This window comes from Neolamprologus brichardi, chromosome 13 (assembly GCF_056152115.1).
Source record: "Neolamprologus brichardi isolate AB-2024 chromosome 13, ASM5615211v1, whole genome shotgun sequence".
Lineage (NCBI taxonomy): Eukaryota > Metazoa > Chordata > Actinopteri > Cichliformes > Cichlidae > Neolamprologus > Neolamprologus brichardi.
Genome location: NC_142116.1, coordinates 28,556,813 through 28,578,707, shown reverse-complemented (window position 1 = coordinate 28,578,707; position 21,895 = coordinate 28,556,813). Strand labels below are relative to the sequence as shown.

General features: G+C 40.1%; 1 protein-coding gene across 4 annotated transcripts in view; it reads left to right on the top strand.

Moving 5' to 3' along the window:
- LOC102779806 (uncharacterized) overlaps positions 1-21,895 on the top strand; it is a 407,388-nt gene that overhangs the window by 59,283 nt on the left and 326,210 nt on the right. For 2 of the 4 annotated variants that reach the window (XR_004844183.2, XR_437580.2), the window contains exon 2: positions 6,301-6,422. The exons of the other annotated variants lie outside the window; for them this stretch is intronic. The gene's annotated coding sequence lies outside the window, so the exon portion shown is untranslated. The remainder of the gene's footprint in view (positions 1-6,300; positions 6,423-21,895) is intronic. 4 annotated transcript variants of the gene reach the window in all.

Here is a 21,895-nt window from a genome sequence, read left to right as displayed (position 1 = left end):
ATCCTCCCTCTCCATTCCTCCACAGGCCTCCTTGACGACCAAGTCCCCCCCCCCCCCCCGTGCGGGAGGTGAGGTCAGGGTACTGAGATGGAGGTTGGGGCTGCCCCTTAGCGCTGTGATTCAGGCCAGCCTCCTCTCCCTGTGCTGCTTTAAGGTTTGAGCTGGGGTTAGAGGGGGTGGGGGGCTGTAGAGAGCTGCCAGCGAGGGCAACACACACTTCCAAAGGAGTTCTGAAAAGCTCCAGCTCCCCCACCAGATACCTTCACAAACATATGCCAGGGCAGGAAATGCAGTAGCCGGGCCAACATTTAGCATCCTGCTGCTGAGCAGGAAGTGAGAAAAAGGTCTTGGAAAGTTCCAGTAACTAACTACAAAGGGAGGTAGACATCACCCCAAACCACTCAGGAGAGGTCGGCTATTTTTTTCAAAAAATCCTCCTCTCTCCCTCATTTCTGTCCTCCACCCGGCTGAGGTTACAGCATTGTAAGGTGAGCCAGAGCTGATCCCGTGTTGGGGAGGGCAGCCGCCACCTCGAGCGTTGGCCTAACAGCATCTACAAGCTCCAGTGTGGCCAGGATGAAAGGCAGTTGGAGGGGAGCGAACTGTACCGGGCTCCGCAGTATTGATGTCAGAGAAAATGAACTGACTCCTCCATCGATCCGCAGAGGGAAAATGTAGAAATAGAAACGGTAAATCTGGCTCTCTTGACTAACAGCTTAACGTTGGCCATCTTTTCTTTCCTCTCTCTCTCTCTCTCTTTGCTCTTTTATGTAAACTGGGCCAATATTCCAGCATTGATGTTTTCTAGAGGGCAGTAAAGCATTTGAAAGCTATATTGGCTTGTTTTGTTCTCCTCTAGATGAGTGATGCTCTGTTTTCATGATCAATAGAGCAGGCCTGAGTTACTGTTAGAGTTACTGTTATTAGGGACAGCAGAGCAGTCACACAGACCTGGCATCTGCAGCTATCATCTCATAAGACATCCCAGGAAACGATTCTGACTCGGTCCAGCAGCAGTGCCTATGGAAACATATGCTCAGATGAAATATTTCCAACATGCTCCATGCCTCCATATGCTTATTATCACATATCAGTGATGTTGTTATAAATAAAAATGACAGGGAAAGAGTGACCTCCATTTGACGATGATCATGAGAGGAGCAATCTCGACAAATAACTCCATTATGAGGAGATTTACACTATGATTCCAGAGACCCTGTGGATTTAATACATCAACATTTCAATCAGCTGAACGATCAAATCTGAAACGGAGTGATCCACTGCTTTTCAGCTTTGGCACAAAGTTGATGAGGTTAAAAAACCTGGGTTTTAAAGTTCAGATCTAATGAAAATGCAGCCACATAGTAAGAAAAATCAACCTTCATATTTGTAGAGGTTTGAAGTTGTATGATGAATAGGAGTTACTTGGTCAGGTGCTACATTTTCTACCGCTCACAAGTGTTTTTCTTTTATATGCGAATGAAAACACAAAGGGAAGTAACAGCTCCCCCCAAAAGCAGTCTGTGCTCGCTCCAAGGTCATCTAATTATTATTCCGTCTTGTTTTTTATTTTTAAGCCAAAGGGGGCCTTTGGTAGCATTTCATGATGCTATGGCAATACTGAAATAGGTCAATCCCAACTTCTCAGTTTAACCCAAAGACAACTACATAGTTTTAGCTCCAAATTGTTCTCCTACCGAAATAACCAAAAACTAGCTTTAAAAAACAAAACAGATGTTCTAGTAACATGCAACATGATTTTCTGGACTTCGTCAGTAATATTTCACATTATACGCTGTGCCTCTGTCCGGTTGTAATTGGTAGTCGAAAGTTTTGGTCTGCCTGACCTTTAATGCAGACACAGTTTGATGGTTTAATGTTATCATAGCTCTTCAGAAAACAATGCTGGGAGTACAAGAGATTCATAACAGATGAATAACGGCCCAAGCTTTAGTCGATCAAGCCTCTAATGCAGCAGTCCCCAACCCCCGGGCCTCGGACCGGTACCGGTCCGTGAGTCGTTTGGTACCGGGCCGCGAGAGTTGAGGCTCAGGTGTGAAATGTATAGTTTTCAGGGTTTTTATCGGTTTTCAGCGTTATTTTGTTTACTCGGTTTTCCTGGGTTACTCGGTTTTCCTGGGTCTTTTCACGTGTGTTATGAATAAATCTTCTTTTTTTCGGTACCGGTACTAGTTTTATTATGTTGTATTTATCCACGACACCTTAAAGGCCGGTCCATGAAAATATTGTCGGGCATAAACCGGTCCGTGGCGCAAAAAAGGATGGGGACCGCTGCTCTAATGAGTTGATGAGATCTACTTGAGTGTTACTACTGGCAGTACAGCTATTCTGTTTCAATTTGATGTCTACCCTAGAAGTGTCTTTGAATGTTTACATGAAAATATGATGGATTTCTCAACTTTTCATTTTGTCTCAGATCCCATTCGGAGAACTAAATCAAACTATAAAGTAACTGTTGATAGTTGAATAACATTTTCTGAAAATCTGTATGGATTAATGTACACCGACTCTATCGTTACGTGAACAGTAGTTTTCAGGTCATGATACTTAAGCCATTGATTTGTTTAATTAGCCATTAAAAAGGTTAACAAAGAAGAAACAAAGAAGGATGGAAAAAACATTTGTTCCATGTAGTAATGTGGAGGTGCATCATCCATCTGATGTAAACTTCTCAATGTCCTCAAGGTTGTCAGTAACCTGTTTAGAGTTCGGATCTACCTCCTTATATGGAATTATCGCCTGTATGACAAGCCAAAAGGAATTCTTAGATGAGAAGAACTGTAAGGCCAGAACGGTTCTGGGAAAGCTGGTTTGATATCTAACATTTTCTAGTGTCTGAAACTATGTTTGTTTAGAATTAAAAACATTGAACTGGAAGTTAAACTTTCTGTAAAAAAACATTGGAAAAGCTCAACCAGACAAAAAAGAACTGGGGTTTATTGATTCATCCATCATCTATCTGTTTTCAGCCTCTGTTTGCGCTGTGTCAGGCAGCCTGTTCAGAGTGTATCCCATCTCTTACCCAAAGTCAGCTGTGATAGGTCAGAAAGAGAACGAGAGTTTTCTGTGCTTAATTTGGCCAAATGATATTTAAACAGCATGTGTGTGTAGCGAGCTTTTCTTTGTGGTTTCTTATGAGAAAGTGTGTGTTTGTGTTTAGATGCATGTGTGCATTTCATTAGGTAGATGGGAATAAATAGAAACAATATAGATACTAAACCAAAACAATCAACAGAGATTTGATTGGCAGCACCCCTGGGTGTCAGACACCCTTGGGATCAGACCTAATTGTTGAAGCACCAGAAGTTGCAGAGTCATCACTTGCTATGATTAACACACGAGATAATCAAACCTAATCTCATATTATTAGATATGCATAGTATTAAATGCTGATTACATTATTGATGATTACATATTCATTGGAGCATTAGCAGAGTTCTGAAGCCAAACCCAAAGTTGGTACAATGTGATTTATAACATGCACAAAAAAAAATTGTTTTCTGTCTTTGTACTGTCAGTGCCGTAACATATTTAGTTTCAGTGGTTCTGGAATTTGATAGAGCTGAACCTCAGGATCATGCTACTTGCTAAAATATAACATTTGTCTAACTTAGTTATTGTATCCAACCCTACGTAAAATGACTTTAATCTTTAGGCTTATATCGCCTCTCTCTTCTTGCTTCCTGGTCAGAAACTTTCCAAGAGGGACAAAGAACCTTTCTGAGGAACTCATAAAGAAATAAATAATGTTGTAGTGGTCACTGAGTAGGACAGGTGTCATATGTCTTGATCTTTGACATGAACCTATTGGCCCAAACAGATTAGGTTTGTTCATCTGACATAAAACTAACACAGCATTTCAACATGGTGGTGGCAGTGTGATGGTCTGGAGCTGACGTGCTGCTTCAGGGCCTGGGCGACTTATTATAATTGATGTTACCATGAACTCTGCTATCTACTAGAAATTACTGAATCAGAATGTGTTCCCTGAAGGTCAGATACATCTGGGTTACGCACCAGGGCAATGACCTGAAATGCAGTAAGCAAGCCCACCGCCTTTGCTTGGGATGGCTGTAGCCGAGGTGGTAGAGCAGGTCACCAACTAATGGGAAGGTTGGTGGTATGATCCTTGTCTGCTCCGGTCTGCATGCCCAATATCCTTGGGCAAGATACTAACCCCAAGTTGCTCTGTGATGCATCCATCAGAGTATAAAAGTGTGTGAATGGTAGACAGAAGCATTTACATAGAGAATAGAAAAAAGTGCTTGTGTGAATGGGTGAATGAGGCAAGTTGTATAAAGCGCTATAGAAGAAGCAGTCCATTTACCATTTATGGTGAATGGCTAAAGAAAAACAAAATAAAGGTTGGCACGACCTTTCAGATCATCCTTTAAAACAACTCTGCAAAGAAGAGTGGGATGAACAACGTGAAAGACTTACTGCCAGGTATCGGAAATGCTTGAAAGTTGATACAATCAGTTATTATTTTTAGGAGCTATTACTTTTTCACATGGGAACATGTAGGTCCCCAATAAATGAAATCATCATTTAAAAACTATATATTGTCTTTTCTCAGGTCATCCTTGTTTAATGTTAAAGTTTGCTTGACGCCCTGAAACATGTGAGTGTGACAAATATGCAGGAAATTTAAACAGCAGTAAATTTTCACACTTTTTCATAGCACTACGCGTAAATTTGTCTTCCTCCTGTTGCTTCAAGTTTTTCAGTAAAATAATTCCAAAATAATTTGAAAATACAAAAAAACATTTTTCTAGCATATGATTTTAGGCACTGAAAAAAAAATCTAAATCTCTTGCTCTCTGTTCTCTCGGTGGCAGCGAGCTGTGAGTAGAGTTGGGCGCCCTTAGTATTTTCATCTCGCACATCATGCTTTTAATTATGGGACATATTGAGCAGCGTGTCCAATGCACAATGGCTCTGCTGGAATATTCATGTCCAAAGTTAGAGGAAAGTGGAAAGGGGAGGGAAGTGAGATGTAATTGTAATTAGTGAAGGACCTGGTGCTGCCAATTCTCAAAGGAGCATCTGAGTCACCTGCTTCATGTGTGCGCCTGTGCATCTGTCCTCCTGGCTTACCATACTGGGACACACCGGGGAGTGTGAGGAGCTCTCTTGGCTTAACTAGGAGGTGTACCTGTCTGTCTGCTTGCTCCAGGGCTGAAGTGGCTAGTTAGCATATGCGCCGCCATGCATGCGTGTTTACCCTATATGTGTGTGCACATGCGTGTGTGCGTGCACACGCACGTACACAGGCCTCATCTCAAGTCTCACCGGAGACTTGTTGTCTAAGATTAATGAAGGTCACCAGAATCCTCCAAAGTATTCCGATAATTAAGGCTTTGTTTATCAAAAACAAGTTATATTAAGAGCAAAAAGATTCATGGTAATTATTCATAATCTTAACAATTCAAGTGTAGCCACCTCATTTGTGCCTTTAATTCTTCTTGTTAATGTTTTGCATAAATCTGCATAATTACTTGAGATGCCTGTTGTATTTTTGACAGCTACTCAGTTCGTGTGCACTAAAGGGTATCGAATGTGCTGCGTGCTGCATACTTAAAAAGTGCTTGTATGACTGGAGCGCCAAAGCATTTTTGAGCCATGAAGCCCCAGCAATACTGGGGCAGTAATGCAGGCGGCGGATAGGACATTTTCTATCAAACGGGGTAAATGAATTCTTCTGCTTACGGTAGTTCAAATGAAGGCTTTTATGAGCAGGGTGTCCCTGGATTCATGCCGCAACACGGGACATCAGCGGATAAATCCTCAGTCTAAACAGAGAGGCCACAGACAGGTGCTGTTGTGAGTTTGCTTTTATTTTCAAGATCAAGCCCCTTCTATAATCTTGACATAATTTAGTGTGTGTGTGTGTGTGTGTGTGTGTGTGCATGTGCATGTGTGTGCATGTGTGTGTGTGTGCACAGCCTGAGCCTGTGTGTATATGGCTTGGCATGTCTGAGGCGAGCCCCGTATAATCGCTGCATAACTCTGATGCAATAATCACATGTAAATGACCACGGCATGGAAATGTGCTCTCTTGGTTTACATAATCTTGTAATGACCCCTTGTAACACACTGTCTGTGATATTGGCCCTAATAGAATGTTCTTGCTCTGTGTTTTTTTTTTTTAACCCAACTTATTTTTTGTAGCTCCAGCCTGGAATTACACAGAGCGCAAGCCTGGCCTATTAGCACCATGACATGAGTGATTTAATTTACCCTCTCTCTTTCTCTCTCTCTGTCTCTCCTCCTATTTAGCATGCAACAGGCGTGGGCAGTAATGCCTGTGTGATTGGGCTGTGCTGGGTGATGATTTTAATAAACACACACCCGCAGAGGTGGCCACAGGTCAACCGTGTTTGGATTCATCAGGTGCACAGGTAGGAATAGAGTTGTGAATGATTCAAGAGCATCCCAGTCACCCGGTTCGCTTTAACAAGCGGTCAGCGAAGAAAACACTCACTTGTGTTTGTGTTTTTGTGCACAAAATTAGCATATTTGCATGTTAATTGTAGGCTAAAGCATCTGTGCATACACTGTGTGTGCACTGTCCACTGTGTTACACTTGTCTGCATGCCCACCTTTCCGTGCAGCTCTCGTTCTCCTGCTCAGAGAAACATGTGGCTCTGATGTTAATTGAAATTTGTCTAATGAAGTAAAAGTTAGGAAAGAAAGAGAGAGAGAGAGACTTTGGAGGAGAGATAGGGAGACAAAGAGAGGGCAAGGAAGAGAAGTTAAAAAAAAACAACAAAGCTTCAACTTTCTTTAATTATGTTTACCCAACAGGCTTTGCTTCCTCATTTAAATAGCATAAACATCTGGCCGTGGTGCGCCACTAGCATGGCGGCAGTAGTCAAGCAAATCTTGTGGAAAATAATGAAATTAGATCCCTGGTGCTGTGACAGTGGAAGGGCAGAAGACATCCGCTCCATGTTAATAAAATTGCCATGAATGAGTGAATACAATTAGGAAATTGTCAGTGGCGGCAGTGAACTTTTGTAACTCACCAATGTTTGCATCATTCGATTAAGGCAGCAATTTGGACTTGTTTATTTGCGGCTGTTGTGGCTTTTATTAATTGTGACCTGGCAATGATTGGCCTGCGATTAAACCAGTCACATATGATGTGGCTGAGGGTAAGGGATGGATTGGTGGGCACGCTGATGGAGGACTGATTTTCTCTTTTTTTGTTTATCTGATGTAGCTTGTGTGTGTGTGTGAGTGTGTGTGTGTGTGCCTGCCTTTTAGTTGAAGCTATAAGCATGTCTGCCTTTAATTGTCTCTTTATATAATACAGAACAGCTTTGATTGGATATGTCTGGGCAGCCAAAGACAATTTATCTTTAATCTTAAAATCTCTAATTTAGTCTAATTTAGCCTTTTCCCTCTACCATTCTGAAATGTGACAGGTACAGCTCTTGTTTCAACGTGTTCTTTGGTGCTTTTGCCAAGTTGCACCTGTCCAAGTAAGTTTGAGGGCAGTCTTATTATAAATTTTGCATAAAGGGCTCTTTGTCAAAACCTCTCAGGGTTATTTTTTTTCTTTCCAGTGTTTCTTTTAACACTGGAAAGAACGATATTATGGATATTGGCCTATATTTTCATATTTTAAGCCGGCCCAAGTAGAGTTAATAGAGCCTTAACCAGCCAAAAAGAAGCATAGAGCAGTGAGTAAACCTCCCAAACAGGACATAAACCCTCTTTTTTGTTGGAAGTCAGAATTTGCTACATCAGTTATGTGTAAAATAGTGGGCATTTAAGGAACAGATGCTGATTTAGTTGGTGCTAATTTCCATACACAGACTGGCACGTCAACCCTTGATAAGGAATTGAATCGATAAGTGATATTGATAATGGAATCAATTTTCCCTAAATTCCCATCCCATTTCATGCTGGAGCTCTGCAGAGCTGTAGGGCCACTTTAACAACTGCGTGCAGTGAGTGAGAACTGGTTCTACCTACACTACACTTCTACCCTACACTGAGGTTCACTAAGGCTGCCAAACGGGGCAAGACCTGCAATAGCTATTGCAGATAAGGACCATGTCACTAGGCTCTTTTCACTGGGTCACATGCCTCAGTATATGGATCTGCTGTGTTCTGAAAAATATCAGGTTGGAGTTTTAACAAGCTACTGCATTTGACAGTAGATTGGGTTAAACTGCAATATGCTGACAAAGTACAAGCTTTTTGCAGGCACACACGACAGTGTGCATGTTCTTGCTGCATGTCTGCGGCTCACCAGACAGCTATAGTTCAGCGCTCCTAATGAACCAAGCATCAGGAGAATTGGATGATAACACTACCGCCCTGAATGTGGCTTTGCCAAAATGAAAAATAGATGGTAAAGTTTAATGTATTAATTACTGCCTAAGCAAATAATAAATTTTGACTTTTAAATGTAATTCTTGAATTACAAATATATGTAATTCAAGTCATTATTGTTTGCCTATCAATTACTATTATCAACTTAGAAGGTTTAAAGAAATGACATTAATAAATTTTAATGGAGTTATTGCATAAAGTTTGCAACAGGCAAATAAAACAAAGTCAGTTATTTGAAGTAGTGAGTATGAACATTGATTTTAGTCTGTGATGACCATACATTATACTAGAAAGCTCATACAATGATGCTAAAACAAACATGTCTAAAACTATAGCAATATTACATATGACCAATAATGTCTTCAAATCTAAAACCTTTACACATAATGTATTGTTACCAAATATCTGCATACATATCTACCGTGTGGAGGTTTGAAGAAACACATACAAACCACACCAAATCAGGAAAGGAACATAAGCAGAGTTCAGAGTTTTATGAACCAACCAACCAACTATGCATTAAACTACACCCTCTAAAATTTTATCATGTCGTTGATCGTATTGCATATTGCAACATGCAGAGGACAAACTAACCATCCAAACCATATTCAGAGGTTGTTTGAAATGACAGTTACAGTCTGAACACAGAGGACAGACCAATGTTGAAAAAGGGTCTATAACTGTGGGAGAAGGGTAAACAGGTGGTTTACTTTTGATGAGAAATTACAAATATTTTCATGACTCTTTCAATTGTATAATTTGTTTTTTTGTCTTAATATATTTATTCTTTGTGATGGTGAAGTTTCAGCCTATAGATTAAAATGTATATTTATTTCCTCATTATTAATATGCCACATAAATGGCATAAAACATATTACATTTTGCTAGAAAAACATATTTTTTTAAACCTACGTTCTGACTGTTTCAATATCACTTTACTTTTACAGCTTTACCTGTTTTAATAAGTGTTCCAAAAATTGTTAGTATTACAATGGCAATAAAACTAAATGAAGCAAGAGAAAGTCCTACAGCCAACATACTTCACACAAAATGATTTGAGTAATGGCAATCACTGTATGTTTAGCAATTTCACTGTGCAGCTTATTTGTTGTATTTTATTGACTCAAAGTACTAGTATATAGTATTTGACCTCTTTATTAATTTGTTTAAGAAAGTGTGGGTGTTGTGTGGGCACATTTGTGTGTGCCCCTTGACCTGCTACCACCAAAAATACAATATTTTTGTAGGAAACACTGCATTTGGCTAAAAAAAAAAAAAACCCTCTTTCCTCTGGGACATTTGATGGTTTCTGTCTGAACTGCAGCCCTAAATTTGAATAATACAGTCCGTTAGGATAATTGGTCCTTTCTGGATAAAAGAGAAGAAAGGCCGATGAGTCTCACACCAGTTGCTCTGCACTGGACACAGATAGGATTAGATTCAAGATGTGTTCCACATTTTGTCCAAGGTTGGTAGAAATAAGACGCAAACACATGTACACAACTTTAGGTAGGAAACAAAAGTCCACCATCATAATCCAAAGTGTTTCTAATAGAAGCCTAAAACACACAGGGATGGCAAACAGAAAAGAGAAACAGACACTGACAGTGAGTGAAGGGGAGTCTGAGGCTTATATACACTAGAGGTAATTAAATACAATGGACACACCAGGGTCGAAAATACACAGCTGAAACTAATTAAGAAAATGACAAAGGAAGTAAAATTAGACACAAGACAGAAAAGACCAGCTGTTACCAAAATAAAACAGGAAGTAAGCCACAGCTACACAGGGGAGCAAGATTAACTTCACACACACTGAAGGAAAAGAAAAACACACTTTCACGCAACTAATGGGCGGACAGAACGAGGACAGAGGGAGCAGAGGGATCCTCTGACTGAAAACAAACTCCAGAAAATTATCATCGACTAAAACTAATAAGAACTAAGTGCTGACCATATTAAGAAATACCACAGAGATCAACTTAAAGCAGCAAGGCAAAAAAAAGGAAAGAACTCTTAAATCATACCATGAACTCACAAAAAACTTCAAAAACGTGGGTCCAAGACCCGGGGACCATGACAGAGACTCTGAAATAGATCAATATTCTTGTTAAAGTGGACACTTCAAGGTGGAAAATTCTACTATCCACAAGCTTTATGTATGTACTTTATATAGTATATCTGTAGACGCTGCGGTGCTTTGGAATAAATCCCTTCAAATGCTCTTAGTCTTTATCATCTTCACTCCACAGGTCTGCCGTTCACCATTCTGAGTTCCCTTTTGCAAATTTGAAGTGGCGTGTCCCTACCCTCCTTGCTCTCTGCTTTCTGGAGAGAAGACTGTGTTTACTTTACAGCTTCATGCAGGCAAGGGAAAGGATTACATTTGTGGAAATGAGTTGTCATTTCAGGAGGTAATAATGGATTTGGGCCCGAGAGCTCAACAAACACAACACGGGGAGAGCGGGGAGGATGAAACATGGGAGCCGAGGTAGAGAATGCGTATGTACATTGTGGATTTGTGTGCGTAGGAAAGATGCCCCATACACACACACACACACACACACACTCACAAACACATGTGCGCATACTATTTGGCTGGACATCTGTACAAATGACAGAGTACTGGTGGATTCTGCTGAGGTGCCTAGCTGGTTGGGCGGGGGGGCGGACTCCCACCACAAGATTCCTCCAATCTTCAAAGCTCCAGTCCAGTTAGAAGTAATGGTTTCCATCCAAGTTGCCAGATTGGGTCGGTCCTGTCAGCACCGTTGTATTTAGTGACAACCATGTTTTATCTTTTGTCTTGGCTGGCCACGGACTGGCTTCGTAATATTTTATGCTGACTTGAAATGTCTCTTTTGTCTCTGGCTGGAGTTTTGGAAGTTCCATCCGTGCCTGCCAAAGGAAACAGACCTTCTTCATTTTACCCTCCTGTCTGTAACTGTGACCTCTGGACTGCACGGCTGTACGCCAGTCACATTAAGCCCATGAGCTTCACATAGGCCATCTTATTTCATCCTAAAACACAACAGGCAGCCAGGCATAATATGTGTGTCAACGGCAATATCGTCTGATCTGCTGGTGGGAGGCCAAAAACTAAATTGGATCCATAAGTTACTCTTCAGATATTCTGAAAAAGACTAAAGTAGATCTTCACAGGTTTATAATAAGTGAGCCACTGGATCTAATTTGGGGTGGTTATATAATATCAGACTGAGGTCTTATTATGTCTAATTAGTAAGGGTATTCAAATAAACCCACTGATAATGGTATCAAATTTCCTACACTTATTAGTGTAGTATTAAGGTTTCTATCTACAGATAGCTGTGGTCTTTTGTGCTACAATAGTAATTATAGATACTTGAATGTTGCGCAAAGACCAGTGTTGGCTTTGTTAGTCAAAAAAAGTAGTGCATAATAATAATAGATTGGATTTATATAGCGCTTTTCAAGGCACCCAAAGCGCTTTACAATGCCACTATTCATTCACTCTCGCATTCACACACTGGTGGAGGCAGCTACGGTTGTAGCCACAGCTGCCCTGGGGCAGACTGACAGAAGCGAGGCTGCCATATCGCGCCATCGGCCCCTCTGGCCAACACCAGTAGGGTAAAGTGTCTTGCCCAAGGACACAACGACCAGGACAGAGAGCCCGGGGATCGAACCGGCGACCTTACAGATACGCTTCCCAACCCTCTGAGCCACGGTCGCCCGTGCATTACACTTTACCTTTACGTTTAAGTAATGCAGTACATAACTTAATTCTCCGAAGCGTAGCGTTTTAGAATCAACTTTTGGAGATTTACTTACCTGGATGGTTGAGCATGCATCAATACGTTACTTAATTATTCGCCAGTGAAAGTCATTTGTTTCGGTACTCGTTGTATTACTTTATTATTACTCAGTAAACTGTCCTGAAACGCACTGTTTTGTAATTACTGGTTAACAATAAAAGTCCCACGCTTCAATACTAATGAGGACACACATATGATCTGTCTGTTAGTATTTATGTATGAACCCAAAGGCCAAATTAAAAAGAAAAAATGAAAACCAGCACAAAGAGACTTCAAAGCAATCACCATAATGACGCTACAATAGAAACAGAAAGTCAACACTGCTTTTGTTAGCCACTGAAGTTGAGGCTCTGGTTGCTGGGTTGGGGTCTGCATGTACTCAACTTTATGTTCGCTCTGGACCTTTAGCTAGCTTTGTGTTAGCATGCTGTATGTGTAGATGATTGCAAAGAATCAGCACTGTGTTAGCAGCATAATGTGCTAGTTTCTGTCCTCAGTCATCGCGCTCTTGTCTTTTTGTGTAATAAAAAAACAAGCAATGCCAAATCTCCACTCCATCATATTCCTCCTCCTCTACACAAACTGAATTGTGCAAGTGTGCAGGAAGAAAAAAAGTATGCTGCGTGCAGATAACTGAAGATACTTTGATAATGCAAGAAACAACATAACTGTAACTGTGGTGTAAGGACTATAGTACAATAATGCTTTCCATTACTTTGTTACTGAAAAATGTAGTGTGATTAGAGTGTCACACTGACGAAGACATAATAGCTGTCTTTATTTAGTTATTTATGCTGTGTGGGAACTCTGTAATGTGTGTTTTTATAATATGAAATAATTATACAATTATAATATCATCTTCATTTTATACAATTATTTCTTCACAAGCGCAAATCTGGCTGAACAGAAGTTATTATTTATCCTACAGGTGTTGCTGTAATTCTGAGCTTCCCGGGAAAGATTGTTGCCCGGGGATAAGGCTTTGCTGACTGGCTTCTAGAGAACGTAGTTTGTGGTCCTTCAGGTACACACAAAGTATGTAGGCAAGTACGTTAATTCCATTTGTACGACAGGTGCTGACAAGCATGAATACATACCTAATCCTTTAAACTTTCTTTGAAACCCCCAGAGCGTACTCGAGACGGAGTCCAGCTTAGACTGCTGTGTTACAATTTAACATATAGTTTTTTTCTTTTTTATGTGATCATTTTAAAACAAGTTAGATGACATTTGAAAAGAAAATCCCCCAAAACTACTCTGGGTCATGCCATTAGGGTTCCCTGTCTTTTTGTTTTTAATAGGCTTTGCATGCACTTTATATTTGATGATGGAACCATATGCCTGAGCTATTGCATATATATATATATATGTATATATATATGTATATATATATATATATATATATATATATATATATATATATATATATATATATATATATATATATATATATATATAATATGCGTGTGTGTGTATGTGCAATGACAATTCCAGGGTATGTAGAGGTGAGGGGCAAAAGGATTTTGTTAAATAAGCTCCGCATACTAGTGAAGGCATTTTGTCATATGCAGCTATAAAGCTGTGGAATCACAGGTCTTTTTCCTATTAATGATACATATGGTTAGAAAAGCCAGGGGACTTATAGTTACTGCACATTTCATAGAAAATATCATTAGCCTGAGTCTCTTATATGGTAATTTTCTAGAGGTGAGATGATGAGGTAGTGGTATACATTTGTGTATGTGAATGAGGCTGTGTGCTTGTGGAGTGTGTGTAAGCATTTGCATCTGCGTGGAGAATGAATTTGTGTACAAGTACCTACTTCTACCGTTTTTGTGTGTTTGCGTGCTTGTACGAATACAAGTGTATCTGCATGAGTGTGTGTGTGCGCATGTGTGTCGTAAGACAGATGGGTAATGGCCCCTGTGCTGAAAGCGGGGCCCTGCGTAACGTGCAGCCCTGATTGCAGACCTGATTACCTGCCATATGCTAGCTGAAGGGTTGAGGGCCGGACCAAATGAGAACAGTATGCAAACGTTAAAGCAGCGTTTTTATAGCGCAGTCATTATACCCCTGCTCTGGCAAATGAAAACGAGCGTGGCGGGGAGGGAAAATAATGAAGTCGTAAAAAAATGGACGGGTCATGGTGCGTGGTTGCTGAGGCAGCCACCACCTCCCAACTGTAATCCCATTGGCTAGAGGGGAAGAGTCCCCTACTAAGATGATGTTAAAGCATTGGTTAGATCACAGGGTGGCCCTGTTTGATTGAAAAGCTTCCAGGGAAGATGGCAGTTAAAGATCACCTTAGTTTTGGGAATGAAAGCAAAATATGTGTGTGTGTATGTGTGTGTGTGTGTGTGTTTCTGCCTGTGTTTGATGTGATTATGTTCCTATTAGCCTTTGCATTCTCCATTATGCATGCAGTGTACGGTTCTAAACTGACCTTGTAAGATGATCATTGACTCTCCTTGGAAAACACTTGTTATCCCAGGATTAACACACACACCAATTACTACCTGCTTGCCACATGAGCTCAGGAAGGAAAAATCCTATCTGTGTTTCTCATAATGGAGAAACCCCAGCACTCTCTATACTCAAACTGATAAAACATCACACATACAATCAAAGATGTTTTACTCATACTGGGGTGCCCGTGTTTGTTATATCGGTCAAATGCCTAAATGTTCTGTTTACAGCAGTTGATTGTTTTCCTTAAAAATGTGATGCATCATTTACATTTAGTTCTTTGTATTTTCAAATAAAGTAATGCTGTATTGTGTTTGATACTCCTTCTTCACATTTTATATGATTTTGTGTACAAGACTGACACAACTTCTTGTTTTGAAAAGTAAAACCAAGATAGAAATGACTTAAACCTGCAGTCGTACTAATTACCAGCAGGGGGTGACTGCTCTTGTTGCAAAAGAAGATTCAGTTATAGAGCTCTTTGAGAAAATGACACTTGGCCTTCTTAATCTGTAACTTCAGTAAACACTGCTTTGGTGTGTTTATGATTTCAGTTACTAGTTTCCCGTTTTATTCAATTCAGTATGTTGTTAATTTTGTAACTAATGATCCTTGTTAGAGTCAAAAAGGAAAATAAAGCAGGTTGTTCTTTTGGATAGGCAAGTTTCTAACATATGAGTGTGCCATGTCCCTCATTCTTCATGTATGGTTGTTAAAACATAAAGAAGTCAGTGACAACAACACTCAGATTTGGATCTCACAAATCAGTGGATGGCCACCTACTTTTTTAATGTATCATCTATGGATCAGACGAATCCATAATCACTGGATTGTGGAATTATTTTGTAGGGTTTTTCCATTACAATATAAAGTGCCTTGAGGCTACTGTTGTGATTTGGCACAATATAAATAAAATTTGATTGAATTTTGGAAGCCAGAAATTAAGAGAATGATCAGAGTCAGAGCACACCTACAAAAAGATATTTAAAACCAATTTCTTAACATAGGATAGATTAAAAATGAGGATAAACTATATGAAGCTATAAATATGCCAGTAGGTCTGTTTCCTCAGATTGTGCAGATCCATGTAAGATGTTTCTTCTTGCTCTTCATCATCGTGCTAAGTTAGCCTAACCACATTAGAACCTCTAGACCAGCGGTCTCCAACCCCCGGGCCTCGGACCGGTACCGGTCCGTGAGTCGTTTGGTATCGGGCCGCGAGAGTTGAGGCTCAGGTGTGAAATGTCTGTTTTTCAGGGTTTTTATCGGTTTTCAGCGTTATTTTGTTATCGTTTTTATTGTTAACTCAGTTTTCCTGGGTCTTTTCACGTGTGTTATGAATAAATCTTCTGTTTTCGGTACCGGTACTAGTTTTATTTTGTTGTATTTATCTGCGACACCTTAAAGGCCGGTTTGTGAAAATATTGTCGGGCATAAACCGCTCCGTGGCGCAAAAAAGGTTGGAGACCGCTGCTCTAGACTATAGATTTCCCTGTAAAAATAATTTCTTTTCCTTTTTTGAACAATAGAAATCACAAGAATCTTCATCTGTTCTGTTTTCTGTTGTGTTTATGTACTAATCTGGTTGTTAATAGATATTTGCTTTCAATCTATCATTAAGACATTCTGTGGTATCTATCTAGCTATATATTTGTTAGTTGCATGCCCTGTTTGAGGAAGAAAACAAATTCCCATTTAATGAGTTGAGACTTGCACCTTACCTCCAACCTGTTACCAATATGTCTAAGGAATGACTCTTGTTACCAAGGGCTCCACATCACTTTTCCCGTTTTCATCCATTTGAGAAAAGGAGAACTTGTGCATAATCCTGAAGCCCATTGTGGCCTACTTAGTGGGAAAGAGAACATGCCTTTCTGACTGGTCGTGCCTTTGTATGTGGGTCAGCTTCATTCAAATTCTCTTTCATTCTGGCTCTGCTTCCGACACTGTGGCCCATCATTAGCTGTAATATAGGTCACCCCAGGCTTTGTGAGGCTCCAGCCCCATTTACATTCTTGATTCTGCCGTAGCAGTCGTGGAGTGACTGTAGGTAAGGAGGTGGGAAGCTAAGGGAGGAAGGTGGCATCAGAATTAAAGGGGAAGCTTTTATCACTTTTGATGAAAGGATGGGGTCAGCCTCAATACATGCTTAAAAGGATCAGGGTGTTTCCCCAGTGGTGGGAAGATGAAACTCTTAAAGATATACAGTAGGTACCTTGCCTTTTCTTCAGGGTGGAAGAAAACGAAATATGAGATGAGGAATTCACTTAAACCTGCATTGGGACTTGCTGTTCTGTGATGTGTTGAGGGAGATAGCTATACAAGACAGACATCATTAGATTCAGTTATATTCAATGAAATACAAAACAACTAAGAATGAAGACCTGTAGTTGTGCCTCTGTTTGCAATTCATAAAGTTTTGTAAAGGCAATGGCCACTCGACTTTACATTCAGTTCAGCTCAGTAGCCTTTAGTTGAGTTTTTAATGGCACAATCTGAATGTGTACTTGCCCCACACGCCCCCACATGTAAACACAAACGCATTCAACAGTATTCGGCGAAAACTAAGCCGAGGGCTTTGACAATGACCTACGAATGAATGAAGTTATTCTGGTGTTGGTTTTTTCCTTCATGCTACGACTCAACAATATGAATGACACGGTTGAAGTGCTGGCTGTTATGTGTAAGACTGATCTGTCACGTTACGATGTGGAATGTGTGAATCGAAGTCAAGATGAAAAAAACAAAAACACATTTCTTTGTTAAGTTGGGGGTATAATGTGGTTTACATATTAATTAATAATGAGTTTAACTTTATTTGTACTTTGTATTATAAACCTGTGAAGTACTTGTGTTGCCTCAACTTATCTGAACTTTAGTTTTTCAGTTTTTCTCAAACTTTGATCATTTCTCTACCTTTACAACAAGGTGGCGTCCTTGTGTAGACTTAATGGACTTTTTAATAATCATTGAGTCATTAGTGACCTTTTTACACTTAGGGTTATGTAAAAAGGTCATATATATGGTATATATAGACTTTTATATCAGAAGAACTGTTGGACGACAGAGGTTAAAAACTAGTTGATCCTCTTTACAACCACCAGGTTAATTGTTACAGGATCAGGTCTTAGGGTTTAGTTTTACCAGGATGCTAAAAAAAGAGCAACTTTAGGAGCTAAAAAAAAGTCTGAAAAATGACATTTTGTTATTTCAGAATATGCTTTACTTTTGGATGTTCCAAATAGTTGACAATTTTATTTAAAGTAGACATTAATCAAAACCAGGAGGTCAGTAGATGTTTAGGTTAGCATTACATATATATACCAGCTTGTTTATAAGTTGTATCTTCAGACTTAAAGGTCACAGCACAAAAAATGCATCAAGGTTGTAACTTGAAATCACAGCTCCAAAGGCCTCTCCACCACAGCAGCAGATCCAGCCTCTGTGTTTAGTATGCAAAGGAAATAGAGCCTATTGACAGTTTTTTTCCCCTCCTTGGCAAATTACATGTTTCCACCTTAATTGTTATTGGAGATGTTATCACTAAGCGGATGCAGCCCTTGCTTCTGAACCTGCTAAAGCCTGACAGTGGTGTGAAGGAGGAATAGGAGGGGAGTTATGCAAAATACTGCCTATGTATAATTAATGCCCCAACCCCCTCCTTCCCCCTCTCTCCCCCTACATATATTATCACACACTATCCTCTTTAGGATGGACAGCTGGCGCCAGCGTGTCTTTTTGACCTCTAAGGGCTGCAGTGTTAAACTGAGATACTGAAGGTGAAGTGAGAATGGGAATTGGTAAAGGGCAGACACTGTAGGGAAGAAGAGTGCGCTCACAGATGCACAGAAATACAGGAGTTCTAATAAAACAGGGAGATATTTTGCAATTTAAGAAAATACATTTTAAGGAAACAGAAAAATCAGTGGTTGTCCGGCAATTGCGCTGATTTTTCCCCCCATTTGGTGTCATCCAGGTGTTGAGTAGGGATGGGTATCGAAAACCGGTTCTTGTTGAGAACCGGTTCCCACTGTTTCAATTCCTTGGAATTGTTTGCCATTTTTGCAAACGATTCCCTTATCGATTCCAGTCGCCCCGAATGACGTCACCACGTTGCGGAGCGTCATTTACCTGGCAGGAAACATGGCGGCTCAAACGCTAAAAAGTTTGGTTATACTTTACGAGAACGGATGACAACAGGGCAACTTGCAATACTTGCGAAGTAGATATTTCATTTAAGGGAGGAAACACTACGAATATGCAAAAGCATTTGCTCACAAAACACGTGATAACCTTAAATGAATGTCGTGTTTTTAATCCGGACTCGTGAATCTCAACCCAGCAGCAGCGGTAACGTTTGCACGTCCTCTCCTGTTAATGCGGCAGGTAAATAATCAACTAACAGTGCATATTATGTTAGCGCGATCTGCCTTATTACAAAACCTGCCATTACTGTGCATTTAGGTGACCATGATGAGAGAGACAGACAGAGTCTGGCTCAGATGCTGGCAGTTCTCGCTGCAGTCTACCGGTAGCGTCTCCTTTCAGGCCAGGATAGACGAATGTCACCGAGCAGTGACTAAGTTTGTGGTAAAAGGCTTGCACCCATTTGCCACAGCAGATGCCCCCGATTTTCGGTAAGTGAATGTGTTTAATTGTAGGCAGGGACATTATTGGATATTCTTGTGTAATTGCTACAGAAGAATATTTATTTTATTATTTTACATTCACAATTTTTTTTCCTGGGGACCCTGTGACACCCAATTGAAGAGCCGTAGGTTGGATCTGTTAAGATCTCACTGTTGGGTTTGTAAGGCCATGTTACTCCTAAATTTCTATCTCGTTCAAAGAGAAGATATAAAACAAAGATCTAAGCTAATTGACCTTAGTGTTCTCCTTTTTTTAAAAAAAAATAATCGATAAGAGAATCGATAAAGAATTGAATCGTTAAACAGAATCGAAAATGGAATCGGAATCGTGAAAATCTTATCAATACCCATCCCTAGTGTTGAGTGTCCAAACCCTCAACCTCTAGGCAACCACTTTTAATTGCAAGGCAGCTGCACAGGTCACCAGTCATGAGCCATGTTGGACCGACTACAATTACTTTCAGACTGATTGGAAAAGGTTTGGAAATAATTTCTGTCTAATTTATAGACACAACCAGATTGCCAACATGCTTTTTTTAGTCTGAGTACAACTTATCTGCAATGCTACTCATTGCAATGGGAGACATGTCTCCGCTGGCTGGATTCTGGTAATATTCCTATATCAAAGCTCTTATATATTTGGATCTCTGGATTTAGTTTTATAATCTATGAGGTTCTGGCTGGCTTCTGAATATAAGCAGTTAATGTGAATATCTGTGTATGTATGTAACAGTTTTGCTATTTTTGCTAATTTATCACATGCAGTTGTCATATTGTCACAAACTGATTGCGTGCAATTGATAACTTTAAGTTGTTTTGATTTTCAATACAGACATTTGCAAAACTCTCCATCAACTATTTTGCACAGTGTGAGTATAATATCAAGATTAACAAGTTGTCATAACTCTTCTTCCTTTTAAGCCAAATTTATTTTAACTGGCTGTTCCTCGTAATCAGAAACCAGAGCTGCCCATGTATCCTTGTATGTGAAGAACATACTGGAGATATCGGCTCTCACAGATTCAAACATAAAAAAACATAAAGAAACAGCTCAAATCAGAAACCATCTGAAACCTGAATTTCTACTCTACTGTAAGTTTACATCTACACACACACACACACACACACACACACACACACACACACACACACACACACACACACAATTTCAATTTTCAATTTCAGAATATTAAAAGCTAGTTTTAGAGATTTTTGCATAATCTATCAGCATTTTCTCAAAATTAATCTATTCAGTGAAACATTTCAGCACTAAAGATTCACCGACTGTCAAGTGTTGCACAAGGCTGCTTAATACCATTAACTATGTAGTATGAGTAAAAAGGATGACGCATTTGTTGAACTTCATCAAATTTGGTAAAGGAGCAGCCGACTATATTTTTTGGACGATGTTTCTGCCTCATTGTTTAAGGGCTCTTATTTATTTCATTACCTTCAAAATGTTCTTCAGTTTTAAATAAAGACTTTTCACACTAACAGATTAAAAAGGAGAACTTATATGACTTATATGTAGGTACTTTATTTACACAGCTGTTCATCCAGAAATCTGTTATTGGTAACGAAAAAAAAAGGTTTTGGATCCTTGTGTTGTCTCTGTGTAAATGAAGTATTTTTTTCCTATTGCACCTATTGTACCCAAACAGCTTAACCCTCCCCACCACACCAAACTGCTAACTTGAACATTGCACTTTGCAAGTAAGCTTCTGAATAGCATCCCTGCGGTGAATTCCACTCCTCAGTTTCCTTGCGTGGACATTTGCTGGTACAGAAGAACTCGAATGCAGAGCACACACTCGCCAGCACTCGGCTGACTTTTGCATGCCCTCGTCAGTTTACTTACTGTACTCCCTATCTCTCCATTAATTGATCTAAACAGCCTCCGATTATCTCGGCTCCTATGCAAAGAAGCCAGAGTCACTGCCAGCTCTTTCAAGATAGCAGGAGGCGAGACAGACAGAACTTTGGAAGAATCTCCTCCTGTGCCTTAATTCCTGACGGGAATCACGTTAACCCCCTTCCCAACCCCAACCCCAAACACTCCCCATTCTTATCTCCAACCTGAGCCTCTTTTGATGTCCCAACTCTAATCAACTCGTCCAAGGCGACGGATGTGCGGCTGACATGGGACAATCATCAGAATCTAAATCGTTACATCTCCCCTGACATTACTGTGGCATTTTTGTCATGGCAGAGGTAAGGAGAGCGAGGATCAGTTCACGGGGACCATAATTCTTTCCGTCAGGTGGTGGTGAAGGGGGCTGGTGGTGCGGGTGGCATATTCATATTAGTGTGGAATTAGACCCTTTTTTGATGTGCAGGAAATCCAGTGTTGGTGAGAAGAGCAGCGGAGTCCACACGTGTCCTTATCAGGGACGGCTGAGGCCCTATTCATACAGCCTGCTATCAGCATAATTCTTTTTGACATTTCAGATAAGCATCTTAACAGAAAGCTCGCAACTACACAGATGGGAGAAGTTGTCAAATAATGAAGGAATCCTACATGTTTACTACTAAAATATCAGCCTTTTAAATAGGTGTCTGGATTTGACTGCTATCGGGCAATCTGTGAACCCTTGTCCTACCGCTTCCTCTATCTCT